At 35.5% G+C, this 15,118-nt stretch overlaps 2 long non-coding RNA genes across 5 annotated transcripts in view; both read right to left on the bottom strand.

The window, feature by feature from the left end:
* LOC133848824 (uncharacterized) overlaps positions 1-12,083 on the bottom strand; it is a 48,563-nt gene extending 36,480 nt beyond the window's left edge. For 2 of the 4 annotated variants that reach the window (XR_009895301.1, XR_009895299.1), the window contains exons 1-2: positions 11,567-12,083; positions 1,180-1,230 (exon numbers count right to left, since the gene is read on the bottom strand). This is a non-coding gene — a long non-coding RNA (uncharacterized LOC133848824). The remainder of the gene's footprint in view (positions 1-1,179; positions 1,231-11,566) is intronic. The other 2 variants (XR_009895300.1, XR_009895302.1) reach the window with 2 other exon arrangements.
* Positions 12,084-12,409: 326 nt separating this feature from the next.
* Positions 12,410-12,954, bottom strand: LOC133848413 (uncharacterized). The gene is made up of 2 exons (XR_009895262.1): positions 12,816-12,954; positions 12,410-12,751 (listed from the first exon to the last, which is right to left on the bottom strand). It is a non-coding gene; the product is annotated as an uncharacterized LOC133848413 (long non-coding RNA).
* Between the last annotated feature and the right edge of the window lie 2,164 nt (positions 12,955-15,118).

Genomic DNA, 15,118 nt, shown 5'->3' with positions numbered 1-15,118 from the left:
CATGGCGCACTAATAAATTACTACAAATAGAGCAAAAAGAAATTTTCACTCGCTCAAGAAAAACAAATAAAAGTGATTGAAGCGAGTCTGCTAGACTTTCATAACATCCTTCGGTTATTTTAGAAATATTATAGTTTTATCTGATTAATAATATGTTGATTAGCAAATCGAGCATCAAATGGAAATGGAAATGTGTTTTGTTTATTAGTTGTTTCATAATTTCGAAGATTTGCGAGCATCGAGTATAAAATTGGTATGATAATGATTCTTCTAATTCCTATCACCAATTTACTTTTTAAGTAGTTATTATTAAAAACGAAAATTAGTTTTTATATTTTTATAATTTATAACATATAATTTCTCTAATATTCTATCACCAATTTACTTTAAGTTGATATTATATGTAAAAATTGAAATTCGTTTTTATGTTATTTTAATTCGTACATCATTTTTGTTGTTTGCAATTGATTTATTTAATAAATTTATTTTTTCAAGTGAAATTAAAAAAAATCCTTTTTATTTTTGTATTTTCTGTAAATATACTATTGATGACAATTAAATGCCACTCTAAATTACTTTATTATTATTACATTATTTATTCTCCATTCAATGATTTTTGTAATGTCATTTTAGTACTTTTATCTTTTATGGAAATAAATATTCCAACAGGTAATTTTCTATTCATTTATTTTATTAAAAACGATTCAAACAAAATTCATTTCTATTTGAATTTTAATATTTCATTACTTTGTATATTTTTTGTTACTTTCTATTATAATATAAATATTTTTATTATTTTGTAGTATTTTGTACTTTTACTTTTTTATTTTATAGTGTTTATTTTATTTATATACTCCTACATTTTCTATGATCATTATTTTTAAATTTCTCCATTATTCAAGTATAGATTTATGCAAATTACTTTCTACCACAATTCCAAAAATAAAGTTTTAACTAAATACGATTTGATCCCTTTATTTAAACATTTTAACTTCTTGATGAGCATCTTACATCTGAGGAAACTCGCTTTTAATTCTGAAACTAATTTATTTGACTACCTTTGATGAAATGTATCTTCAAAAAAGAGATTGAATTTTAACATAAATTAAAAAGGAACTAGTAAAACTAATATTCAACATAAATGATAACAGCAAAAATATCAACTTTATTAGTACTTACTTGATTGAATCGCTTTCCTTTGAACCAGAATGTGAAATGTTATTGAAAGAGCTGAAATAGATTAAGGCAATTATTAAATTGCAGTCATAGAAGTTCAATAAATTTAAAGTTTGAGGGCGCATAAATTTTACGACTCGTTTCAAAGTGGATTTCAATAGTTCAATTTTGAGAGCTGCACGGAAAGAAGAAAGGCATAAAAAAAGAAGAAAAACAATGGAAGAAAAAAGAGGGAACTGATGGCACAAGTAAATCAATTGGTTGCCATTAATATGCGTGGCATTCGCAAAAAAATATAGAGAGCGTGTGGGAGGGAGACAGAGATAGACAAAGAGAGAGTGAGGGAGGGGGAGGGGGAGACACAAGCTGTGGAAGCAGAATCGAGTTCGAGTTGAGTTCTGTTTGGAGTTGCGTTGAATCGAGTAGAGTCCAGAAAAGGAGGGAAAGGGAGGGGAGGAGAGAGGAGAGAGGAGAACAGCTGCTGCCATAAATAGCACACGTTGAATATGTTACACACACACACACACACAGACACATAGAATGGCCAGCAAGGTGTAAGTGAAACTTGCGAGGCGTGGCATCCCAAAAAAAGAAGAGAAAACATATATAAAAATATATAAAAATAAATAAAAAATAAAAAAAGCGATGGAGTCATCCTGGTTACTGATTGTGGGTCTCCTTTGGGCAGCATCTCAAAGTATGTGTGTGTGTGTGTGTGTGTGGGTGTGTGGCATGCCCCACAAGTTATGTAGCAGCATTTTATGCGTAAATGCAAATTAAATTTTCACTAAAGGAACAGAAAAAACAAAACGACAACCAAAACGATGCGAAAACGAAACGTAACGAAACGAAACGCAACTCAAGTCAATGGAAAATTGTAAACTGGGGAAGAGCAAAAACAAAACAGGATAAAAAAAAACGAAGTTGTTTTCTCTAATACTCTACCATAAAGACCAGCTGGAATTGACTTGAACATAAGAGCATTTATCAAAATTATTAAAAGCTAGTATATCATTTATCTAATAAAAATATTGTCAAAGATTGTCAAATCTACTCAACGTCTTTTGAGATACAAAGGCAAAAGGCGTCTAAATCTGAATCCCAATCTGAAATCCTAATCTGTCTGTGATCTAAATATGTATAAATTACTCTTAATGTATTGTAAATCTAGCCTTGATCTCCCACCATGTAATTTTTTTATAATCAATATGTGAAGTATGCCAATTTGAATAACCTGAATAAACTGAATAGATAGATAAAGTGAAACAAGAAAAATCTAATATTAGGTATATCGATACAAAAAAATAGCACAAGAAATAAAAGAAATACCAGATAATCAATAAGGAATGCTCATTAATTGGAGCTTCATGTTGTATTGAACTTTAATGTTGTTATTCCTTAAATTTTTGTTCATACGAAACCGTATTTTGAAAAGGTTGAGCAAACAATTAACATATATAATTTTGCTTTATTATATTTAAAGCTTTAATAATTGCAGCAATTAGAAGCAATAATTTAAAATTTTCCACAAATAAATTCTGCATTTGCTAAAATTGTTACTTAAATGAAATAAATAAAATATGTCGAAAATGATATGACAATTTTTAATTGTAATGAACTTGTTATACTTATAATATAATGATGTTATGATTATAGTATTTTTGTGGCATATTAGTAGAATTAGATCTTACTGAAAAATTCTAAATTGTTTTTATTTTTTCAGTGTTTCAACAGCCAATGTTTTATATACATATATATATACATATATGAGGAAATAGTAAATCGTTAACTTTTCTAAAATTCAAATAATTATGTAAAATGTATTTTTAATAATTTTTTGAAAATGTGAATTAGAAAATTCTCTACACAATTTCGATTTAAAAACTTGGCTCATTGCTCATTCTACTTTATATAGTTTGATTATTGTGAAACACAAACATGTGATCAACCAAATGCGTAAGAGTATTCAGAGTTCGTTGTGGGCAACTTTAGCATTTATTGCTTGTTTTTAGTGATGTTTTTGCTGGTTTTCTTGAGGTTGTCTCACGTTTCGGCTTCTTCCACATCATCTTCAGTTGCTTATGCTCCACATTCTCTTTGCTTATTCTTCTTGTTGTTGTTGTTGTTGTGTGTTTGTGTTTTTTGTTGTTTTTATTTTATTATTGCTTAAATTTACGCCAAGAGCAATAAAATATTTTAATGGCCACATAAAATGCTGCAGCATTTGAAAATAAAATCATGAACACTGGAATGGGAGTGAGGACTTGGCAGGACCCAAGAAGAGATAGAGAAGAGTCGAGAGCTGAGGACTGAGGGCTGAGAGCTGAGGGTTTACGTACAAATCTGAAACGTGTTTGGGTTTGCATTGTCGTTGGCTTCTTTATGGTCGCTTCTTGGCTGGCCGGGGCAGGCAAGACTGCGAAATAGTCAAGCGAAAACAATTTGCCAAATGAAAACGCGTCGCAAATATTTGGCGCGTTTCAAGCGCGTTTATTTACGCGCCTCTAAAAGCTGTAAAAGCTGTAAAAGCTGCAAAATGTGCAAGCTGTAAATCTACGCTTCACACAAGACTACAAAACAATTGAATGCAATTACAAAGTTTCTACAAGAAATTCAATCAACTTTGAACAGGTTTTTCGCCCGCAGCAAAAGAGAGACAGAGAGAGGAAACTCATCAAAGACCCTTGGAAAAAAGGGGCAAAGAATCCCCATTCTCATTTTCCTTTTCGCACCTTGTAAACACTGAGCCAATTAAACGCTCATTAAGTGCGCATTCTCTCTCTCTGTGCAGCTGAGGAGGAGAAGGTGGAGGAGGAGGAGTCAGGATAGCAGCACAACAGGACATCAGGAGAGCACAAGGACGCGTCTCGAGTTAATTTTAAAGCACAGTTTCCGGCGTGCTCAGGTGAAGAGCCGTTGGGTAAATAAAAGCAACAGCGACAGCAACAACAAGAGCTCGAAATTTTATAAAAAAAAAAAAGAAAGAAATAAAGTTACGAGTTCTCTTCTTGTTTCTCCTTTGGTTTTGTTTTTTCCTTTCGCTTCTGCCACCATTCTCTTGCTTTCTTTTTTTGTGCTGCGTCAAATTCTTTGGGGCGCAGCTTCATTATGCAGCCAGCGTTGTGGCAATTTAAGGGTAGGGTTAAGGGGGGCGGAGAGAGAGAAAGAGAGAGAGGAAGCATTGTCTGGAGGCAGCAAACAACGACGCCAGGCCAGACGCGCCCATTTCCTTTGGCCCGTTGGTCGCACGAGAAAAACACATGAGACGGAAACGGATATTGAAAGGTCAGCAACCATAACACAACCCTTGCTCATTCCCTTTCCCTTGCCCATTCCCATTCCCTTTTCCATTCCCATCGACATCCGTTTATGGTCTCCTAATGCCTGACCCCTTTGAGGCGCTTGAATTTCCTTTTACACATTAAATCGCCACTTGCAGCACATTTAATTTGTTTAATTTGGCTTCAATTCGGTTAACCCCAAAAGCAGCCGCAAAGAAAGTAAAAAAAAAACTGATTTTGTCAAGTGCGCTCGACTGTGAAATACTCGCGGAATATTTTAAAATTGTTTTACCAATTCGAATATACTAAATCAGCTTCATAACTATGTCGACAAAATACTAAAATATACGGAAATGCATATTTATTTGTATACCAACATATATCGAGAAAATATTAAAATATACTGAAATACTTTTCAGTATATTAGTTTTTTTTTTTTTGGTATATTAGTATAATTGACCGATTGGTATATACTAAGTCAGCTTCATCGATATACCGCAGAAATACTGAAATAGATCTAAGTGAATATTTGGTATACCTACTAAAACATTAAAAATATACCATAGAATACAAAATATACAGATTGCCAACCATAATATAAATTGTGCAATCACTCCATTCGCATACTAAAAAAATACTAAAATGTATATACCAATGTGTATGCCAATAAACTACAACATTCGAAATATACTATATAATACTAAATATACTAGATTGATAACAAAGAGAGTACAGAAAAAATATACTGAAATGTATATTTGGTTTATTGGTGCACTACAACATTCAATAATACCGCTTTACTGAAATATACTGAAATGTATATATGGTATACCAATATACTACAACATTCGAAATATACTATATAATACAAAATACACTAGACTGATAACAAAACAATCAATTTTACAATGTTCACTTCATCCGCATACCCAACTTCCAACTCATTGACGGATATAGAAAGGATGACGACGTTAGCTTGATTGCCGCTGTACCTTTGCTTAGGGCGTGAGGTAAGCACCCAAAAGGCAAGGACCTTAAAGTTGCTCGAATTATGCAAATAATATGATAATCCTTTGGCATGGCATAAACCTTTAAATTGAATGATCCAAATATGCTTAGCGACGATGACCTCAGATAACCCCAAGCACAAACTGTTGACTAAAGCACAATTTCTGTTCAATGTTTGTAAAATATTTTCGATATTTTATTCCACTTTTATTGTGCAGTTATTTTCATTTGGTTAAAATACTTTTGTATGTATGAGTTGAGATGGTTTCTGTTCAATAGAAAGTTTTAAATAATTCGTATAAAAACATTCGAGCTGTATTTGTCAATTGATTAATTTAATTTCATTTATTTGTATAAAAGAAACATTTAACGTTTGCTTTAGTTTTTAGAAATTTACTTAATTTTTATCTATATTAGAATTCCTACTGTTTTCGAGTTGATACAAAATATATAAAATATCTTTAAGATAACTCACATTTTTTGTAACTTTCAGAAACTCTCTCATTTTGAATTTTTATAATAACTTCTACATTGTGGCTAAAAGAAATTCAAATTCAAAACTAAAATGCATGTTGCAAATTAGACATTTACAGATGAGAAAGAAAAGTGATAAAACTTTAAAACCGTTCAATTTCTATCCTATATATCTAAGACTATAAAACATGGAAATCAATATACCAAATATACATTTCGGTATATTATTTGAACAGTGGAATAAGCTCGATTCCCTTTTCAACAAAATAAAAACAGTATTAATGTTATCTTTTAAATGTAATATATAATAGCACACTGTTTTGGTTTTGTTGAAACGAGAATCGAGCAATTAATATGCCAAAAATTCATAAAATATACCGATATATGTATATTTGGTGTCATTCCACTGTAGCTGTCTTAATTGTTCATTTAGGTATAGCAAATAATTTTCAATTTTTTGCCTCATTCAATTATATTTTTAAATAGATAGATTATGATTTCACAATTATCATAGCATAATTCTCAATTTTAGAAGAGATTTAACTGTCTAAAACAAATTTTGTAATAGATCAAAAAGCTAATTGTTCTTTAGTAAACAGGTGTGTAATACATATCGAATATTGAATGTGTAATCTCGATGTGCATCTCACGTTGCCATCAATAAAGATACGTACATGGAAATAAATAAGTATAGTAAATATGAGTGAAGAAAGTCTTTTCACTAAGCAGACACTTGTGTCTTTAGCTCCACGCGAATGGGAGCAGAGCTCTTTGTTATGTCTCGACTTCGACTTCGAGTTGCAGTTTGACTTTAAGTGGCAACACACACGCACACACTCTCAAATCCTTTGCTTCCCCTTCCCACCTCTCTCTCTCTGTGCTCGCTTCTCTGTCTTGCTGCCTTGGGAAGACAAGCGTCTTAGCCACTTTCATGTGATTTTGTCAATTTTGTCTCCGCGAACGCGTTGCGACTTTTAAATAAAGCGAACTTCTTTTCAGTTCTCAGTGCTTGCTGCTGTTTTGGCTGCGCATTGATGCCAGAAATCCGTGCGATGTCTCCGTCAAATGTGTCTGCGATGTGAGCATATTTGCTTGGCACGCCCACGCCCCGCCCCCACGCCTCCCTTTCGCCGTTTTTTTTGTGCTCTTTTGCCATTTGGCAAGCTTCAACATGGCAACAAGGAAAGATGCGACTTCGATTTCAATTGCGTCAAATGCAACGTCGACGATGTCGTCGCTTTGTGTCTACTTCTTCTTCTTCATGCTCTCTTCTTCCTCGTCGACTGCATCCTTTGGCAGAGGGAAGGAGAAGGAGGAAGACAAAAGGAGGCGGCGACAAGTCGCCTGCCACTTAGCCGCTTACCTTAGCTGCTAACTGCTGACAAGCGAAGCCAGGGGGCGTTTTCTTGCCTTGTTGTTGACAAGTCGATGGATGCCAAGAAGAATGACTGACTGACTGACTGAGTGACTGAGTGAATGACTGACTGAGTGACTGAGTGAATGACTGACTGAGTAACTAGCTGGGTGACTGAATGACTGACTGCTGTCTGTTGCCTGCGTCTTCCATTCCAAGTGAGCAGCGTGCTAATTAAGGTAACTGCTGGGAATCGCAAGTGCCGGAGACATCGACGATGACATCGAGAATCAAGCAAACAACAAGCATGAATAATGGCTAAAGTGTGAACCCAATACGAGGAAACACACATAAAGCAACAACAGTGTTTCATTTTATACCAGCTACCCATAGAGTGGAAGGGTAGAAGGACAATCTGACATATTTTGTACTCTATGTGTATACCAAACAGTTCTGTATTTTGGTATACCAAATAAACATTTTGGTATATACTCCGTGGTATATTTGAAATGTAGTAGTATATCAACACACCAACTATACATTTCGGTATGTTTTTATTGGTATATTAGGAGTGTATTAGTATATAAGTGTACCAAAGAAACATTTCAGTATACTTTGTACTCTGTGGTATATTGGGTGTGTATTAGTATCTCAACATACCAAACATACATTTCGATATGGTATTATATTGTACCCTATGGTATACTTCAAATGTAGTGGTATATCGATTTACCAAATATACATTTGGTATATACTTTTTGGTATATTAGGACTGATGCCTTATATCAATATACCAAGCATACAATTCGTTATATTTTATTGCACTTTGTGGTAGTATATTAGGGGTATATTAACATACCAAAAATACATTTCGGTATATTGTACTTTATGATATATATCAAATTTTAGTGGTGTATCAACATACCAAATATACAGTTCGGTATATTTTATAATAATTTGTGGTTTATTTGGAATATAGTATTAGTCTTAGTATATCAATATATCAAATATATAGCTTCCACCATATTTCGGTATTTTTAAGAATATTATCACTCTTATTTTCCGTTTGTTAAGACCGGATATCTCACAGTCGATCACACTAAATTGTGGCTTTCTTACGTAATCCAGGATGCCACCGAAAAGATTTTAAAGTCTTTAACAATCAAGGTAAGCATGCTGTCTATATAACTTTGCTTTCTAACTATATTGACAATATATAACTGTATAAATTAAAGTCTATGAATAGAAATTAGAGCTACACTGTATATGATTTCTTAGAGCGCAATCAATATTATTAATTTAATAAATTGAGCATAATATATAAATATTCTAAGATTATACTTTAGGGTTAAAACAGCAAGAGAAAGATGTTCATAATAAACGCAATCAAATTAAAACAGCATTAAATCAAAAGTATGGCCATAAAAAAGTTGAATGAAAATCAATAGAATGCGTCAAACTGTGTCAGGCACAGAGACAGCAACAGCAAAAGAGACAGAGACAAGTAGAGCAAATGATGTTCCGGCTTTGACAAAGGAGGGCAATTAATTAGCCGAAACTCGGTTGGGCTTTAATAAATTATAATGTGTAGAAAATGAGTTAAGCACTAAAGCGTTGGCCCATAAAAAGGATGAAGGACCAAGTGGACCACATGCTGGAATCGCAAACTAATCAAATATTTCACACATAAAATGTGGTCAAAAAGAGCGACAGAGAGAAAGAGAGAGAGAGAGAGAGAGAGAGAGAGGGAGGGAGACAAACATTGGGCGTGATGATTAATAGGCCAAGGATCTAAATTCAGAGCGAAGGCCTCAAATTGATGTTGATTACAATTCATCATTAAAATGCAAATAGGCCAAAGCAGAATGGCAAAGCGACAAAACAATGAACCCGACAACAAAAAAGAAAGACAGAGAGAGAGGAGCAGAATTATTAGAAAGAGAAAGAGAGAGAGAGAGAGAGAGTGTAACCTAAACAAACAACTGGCCACAAATTTCATTTGATGTTACGCAGCATCGATGGCCGAAAAGGACCCTCGACAAGGACCCATCAACGGGGCTTTCAACGCCAATTTGTTTACATGTCCCTGGCCATGTTCAATGCCCCAAATGCTTCGACTGCTGGACTCGAGTGCTGCTCGTCGACTGCTGCTGGTTGTCCGCTCGGTTCCGCTGATGGCGTTATTTATTGTTATCAGACACTCGAGCACATAAAACATTTTATCACTTGCCGCCGCAAGGGGGCGAAAAAAGAAACCAGAAGAGAAAACATTGAATATATATGGTAGATATAGCAGAGAGAGAAAGAGAGAAAGAGAGAGAGAGGAGCAGAGAAATGATTATGCCTTATGTCAGAAGTCGGCGACACGAACGAGGGCAAGACCTTCAATAAAGATGGAGGAGAAGAAACCCCAGAGGAGCATCGGTCGCATCAGCAACTTCATCACTCAATGCGCCAAAGTGTTGAATGTGGCAAGGCGAAAGTTGAAGTTGAACGGAAGCGGATATAACGCGTCGTTGCCTGTTCCTGCTTCTGCTCCCGATCCAGCCACAGCTGCTCCTTTATCCTGCTCTACGCTCAACGCTGTCCATCTTTAAGTAATTTGTGTGCCAGGCAGCAGCCGGAAACGAGCATTGTGCCAAACGGAACAAAACTGGACACTAAAAAAGCGCCAAGCGAAAGAGACAGGACAGAGAGAGAGACGGAGACGGACCCGGAGAAAAGAGAGAGAAAGAGAAATCACATTTATGTCCGACAGTTTTTTTTGTTGTCCCTCCGCGTTTTCTATTATTATCTGCGCTGCTTTTTGGAACTCACTTAGCAAATGATTAATTAAGCCCGAAGCGCACGCCTAATGTTCCAAAAAGAGTCCAATTCCAATTTCACAGCAGGCCACTGACCTTGGATGCGATGACCAGTCGACTAATTCGTAATGGACCACGCTGATGGCCTGGCTCATGAGCAAAATGAAAAATTAAATATTTCCCTTTTGAAAAGAAATGAGCAAAAGTTGCAGCATGGTTTGGCCTTGGTTTCCTTTTCTTTTCCTTTCTTCGGTTTTTTTCGTCCATTCGTTTCTTTGAGGAGGCGGAGCAAGGTCAACTATTAGCCAAATGGATCGGAATCTAACTGCTTACTTATTGGGCATTTGAGCGCATGATTAAAGCCATCTCCCAGTGGGCCAATTACTTGCCTTACAAATGATTGAGGTTAAGGCTTTTTGATTGTGGATGAACAATGATGAAGACTAAGGAAATGTCCAGCGCAACTTTTGACCAATTGAGGTTGCCTTACAGCTCAAGCCTTTCATGTTGCGCTCTATTTGTCAATCGAGAAAACGGCAAATTTTATAAGCCTCAAAGGTATTTTTGTTCAGCAAAAATTAACTGATAAGAGCAAAGTTTATATGTGAATATACATTATTTAAGCATTTCAAACCCGAATTACTCGTATGAATAGCAGACAAAATTTAATTAGAATTTAATACCATGAAAAACAAAAAGTTTAGTAACAAAACAATTGAATACCAATTTACAAATGAAAATAAATACAAAAAATATGTATCTCATCTATGGAACTAAATAAACAATAACATTAGCCATTTTTGGCGTAAAACCTACAAACAGCGCAACACTATGAAGTTAACACTATCAATGCTCACATCTAACAAGCTAATTATAAACTACAAAAGATTAATGCATTAATTAATAAAACGCTAAAATAAAATGCAACTAACTACTTCATAACAGTCAGATTTGGCGTGAAACTAGCAAACTGCGCAACACTGCAGAGCTAAGCGCTATCTCGCTCGCTCATGTCAACGCAAAGCTCGCATATTATGATGGAATACTGTGAATACTGTTCAATTACGACTGCTTGCATTAGGACGTAAGACATCATTTCTCATAACGTAGTACGTAATCGTACATGAATAGTGCATACGAAGAATAAGCAAGCAGAGTACAATGATTACTGCTTGCTTGGTCACTCCAAGCATGGTGTTGGGCAGGGGGAAAGTTACAGCTCACCTCAGCTGCCAGAGCTAATTCGAGAATTCGAGAATTTGCTGCGCTTCAGACAGATTGCATTATTTATGCACTTGTGTGTGAGGCACCCACTACGGTTGTGTATGTATGTATGTGTGTGTATATGTCTTGAAACACTACTAATGTTGTGCTTAAGTCAGCGTCGACGTCGCTGCTGGCAGCGAGCGGGCAACAATTAACTTTGTTTTTTCGTTTACATTTTCACGCCATTTTGAAATTTACTTTACCTTGGCAGTAGCAGCGCAGCAGCAGCTCGCTGTCCTTGTTGTTGTTGTTGCTGGCTGCTTTTATTTATTTGCCATTTGCTATGGCGCCCTCTAGCATCAAGTTTGCTCTTTGTTGTTGCTCCTTGCCGTTGCCATGCACTCAAGCAGAGCGAGAGCGAACGAAAGAGATTGGAGCAGAGAGGGCAGGCAAAAAGTGTGAGCAGCTGCAGGTCCAAGCCGCCGGGCTTTGCTTCGCACCTTTATGGACTTCTTCATCAACGCGCTTTGCTCCAAATAACTTTTACCGAAGAAGCAGCAGCAAATGAAACGAAGTTAACGCCAAGCGAAATGCACTTCACTCCCACCCCCTTAGCACTCCCCCACACAACACAACACTCGACACTCGCGTAACGTGCTGCCAGTTGATAAGCGCCACGGGCGGGCGTCTGCACAAGACTAATTGAGTTATTTGCGCAGCTTAGCTTCGAATTAAGGGGCGACGTCTAGTGTGCAGCCCTAACCTCACTCCTACCATCCTCTCTCACTCTCTCTCTCTAACTGCTGCTGTGTGAGTGCAGCGAGGCAACAATTAACTGCAAAACAAATCAAGTTTCTTATATTTTATGCTACACTTCTCCCTCTCCCACTCCCCGCTAGACAAGAGCATGTAATTGAGCTTTTGTTTGCTTTTATATTTACTGCCTTGCTGCCAACTGCGACAGCGAAAGCTTCGCAAAGTGCACTTACATATGCATGGCAAGTATAAAGCGCTGCTTGCAAGCAGTTCACTTAGATACCAGAAAGCAGTTAATCATTGCGCGTAAAGATCAAAGGAAGACACATTAAGTTAATCATAACAATCCATTTAATTGTTCCGTTTTATTATCAATACTGTTTCAATAGCATAATATTCAAACTGTTCCCTTATCCGCTCTTCAGTTTATTCTCCTTCTAGTCTTTGCAACGAAAATCAGCTGTCGAAAAAAACTGCTTAACCGCCGGATAGTAATGCATGGGGATCAGTTTAAGTGGCACCGATTCCAGACAATCGTATCCCTCCCATAAAATGAGCAGCCACGTTGTATTCTTAAATTCAAAAGAGCTTCGGATGGCGAGCAATCGTCGTCCATCCTGAAAACCGTACTTCACATTGCCATTGGCATCCATGCGCACACAAGTCTTGGTTCCCTTCATCTCGATCGCTCGCTATATAAATTACAAACGTAATAATATGAATGAAGTCTTGGAAGACAAGTCCGAATAATGTTACCTGCTTTAAGTTTTAGCTTGCACTAATTTTCTCGATCCTTGTTGAACTGTCTCGTTGTTTTTCTTTTCAGCATGGCATGCTTTGATTTCCGATTTTAGTTCAACTTATCGATAATTATATCGACAAGCAACACCGTTAACTGTAGTTGTTTAAAGTTCAAACTAATCGAGAATGAATGCATTCGCGTAGTTATTAAATTAAATTCCCCCACCATTAATGAGCCACACCCATTTTGATTTGCACAAACATCTCTTTGCACAATTTTCTAATAAATTATTTTAATTATTCTGCAATTATTTGTTTGTACTTCCGGTTTTGCGACGACAAAAATTAAAGCAATTGAATTAGCGCGTGAAATGAGCTTGCACGACTGTCTGATACCCTGTAAAGGGGTAAGAGTGATCAACATGGAAAGTTTTAATAAATTCTGAATAAAAATTATACTTTTTCAGCTTATCGATTTACCGATAAGTGCATGGAGAGCAACAGTTATCGATGTTATTGTGATTTACAGGGTATCGCAGGCATCTTAAATAAATAGTCAAAGCCGCAGTCAATCGTTGTATTTATTATATTAACAAATAATTGTTGTTTTCATTCCTTTTCAATTGCAATATTCCACGACAGACAACGAACAGCAAAAACAACAACACGAACAACAGGAACAACAACGACTTCCATTTACACGCGTCCATTTTCATTTGCATACCAATTCACAAACACACACGCACAAACACGCGCACAGACATGCACACACATGCACGGACACGCTGAAACACGCTGTGCACGTTAATTTCGTTATGAGTTCAGTGTGCGCGCATAAAAAAAAAACAAAATGAAAATGAATGCAAAGAAATGGAAGCCGGGGCGAAACAAAAAAAAAAAAACAGAAAAAAATGCAAAACGAAAATGTTTTTAATTATGTTGATTTTGTGCTGATTTAATTTGAGGCGCTCGTTTTACCTGGACATTTGAAGCTGTTTGGCCAAAAACCAAATGGAATTTAATTTAATCCTTTGAAAAAATAATTTAGGTATTATCGCATCCCTTTCCCTTTTGCCCTGCCCCGCCCCTCGACTGTGCTGTGAAAGCGGAAATTCGCAAAAATATACAAAGCGCTTTTGCCCGAAAAAGGATTCATTTCATTTCCCCTTTCTCCCTTTCCTTCCCACACATGCCGCTCTCAATGATCCTCGAACCCGAACCACGAACAATATTGTGAAGCTAGGCACAATGGAATAGCAAAACTTCAAAAGCTTTCACACACACACACACACACAGAGAGAGTCTATATTAAAGCGAGATAGATTTCAGCTGCTGACGCGTTGCCAATTTCCTGTATTTCCCGTTAAAATTTTGGCCATTTTATGGCTAAATGTTGCTCCATTTTCAATGTATTTTTTTTTTATTCCATTTTTTGCTATTTTCGAGCTTCTAAAAGTTGGCAACACTGAACTCGCAGCTCGGCTTTCATTGCACGTTTTAGTTAATGTTACACCATTTTGTATAATTACATTTTTCTATAGACGCAAAGCGAGCGAGCGAGCAAGTGAGAGAGAAAGAGAGAGAGGAAAAGGACTCGGATTACTGAAGCTTCAAACTGCTTCATTAAATATGAAAAATTCGGTGCGCAAAGTTTTCGCTTCAACAATTCATTTACTTTGCCACTCCGCATCCATCCACTTCCATCTACCATTTACCTTTTTCATTTTTCTTCTTATGTTTTGCTTGTTTGCTTGACTTCTGTGTATTCTTAATTACCGCAATTGATAAAAATGTATATGTATTTATATGCTTACTTAGTTGTTGTATCAAAATGATTTGTACTCAATTACTATTTAGCTGAATTTAATATTTTCAGTTCTTTAGGTGATATTTCTAAAAAACATTTGTCAAATTCCAACTTAAGAATCTTGTTATTCATTAGTTTAAATTTATATTTATGATTTGCATAAATTCTGAAATTTATTCAGTTCATAATGATATCTATCAATTAACCATATTATTATTTCATATAATAATCACATAAAAGATGTTCTCACTCAATTCTAAATCACCTCTAAAATTTGTTGGCTTTTACACTTAATCATTAAATTTGATCTTTTAATATGAATTTAATGAATATACTATTTGCATTCATAAACTTTTTCATTACGAATTGAATACAATTACTAAAAATTCTTAAGTTTATTTAATTCGTAATGATATGTTAAGTTTATTTAACTAATTTGCCACATAATAACATAAAATAAATATTTTATATTGTATTAAAAAACTTGTTCTTACCGAATTGTAAATCCGTT

This window comes from Drosophila sulfurigaster, chromosome X, assembly GCF_023558435.1.
Source record: "Drosophila sulfurigaster albostrigata strain 15112-1811.04 chromosome X, ASM2355843v2, whole genome shotgun sequence".
NCBI lineage: Eukaryota > Metazoa > Arthropoda > Insecta > Diptera > Drosophilidae > Drosophila > Drosophila sulfurigaster.
Note: the sequence above shows the minus strand (reverse complement) of the source record. Positions and strands in the feature narration are given on the sequence as shown.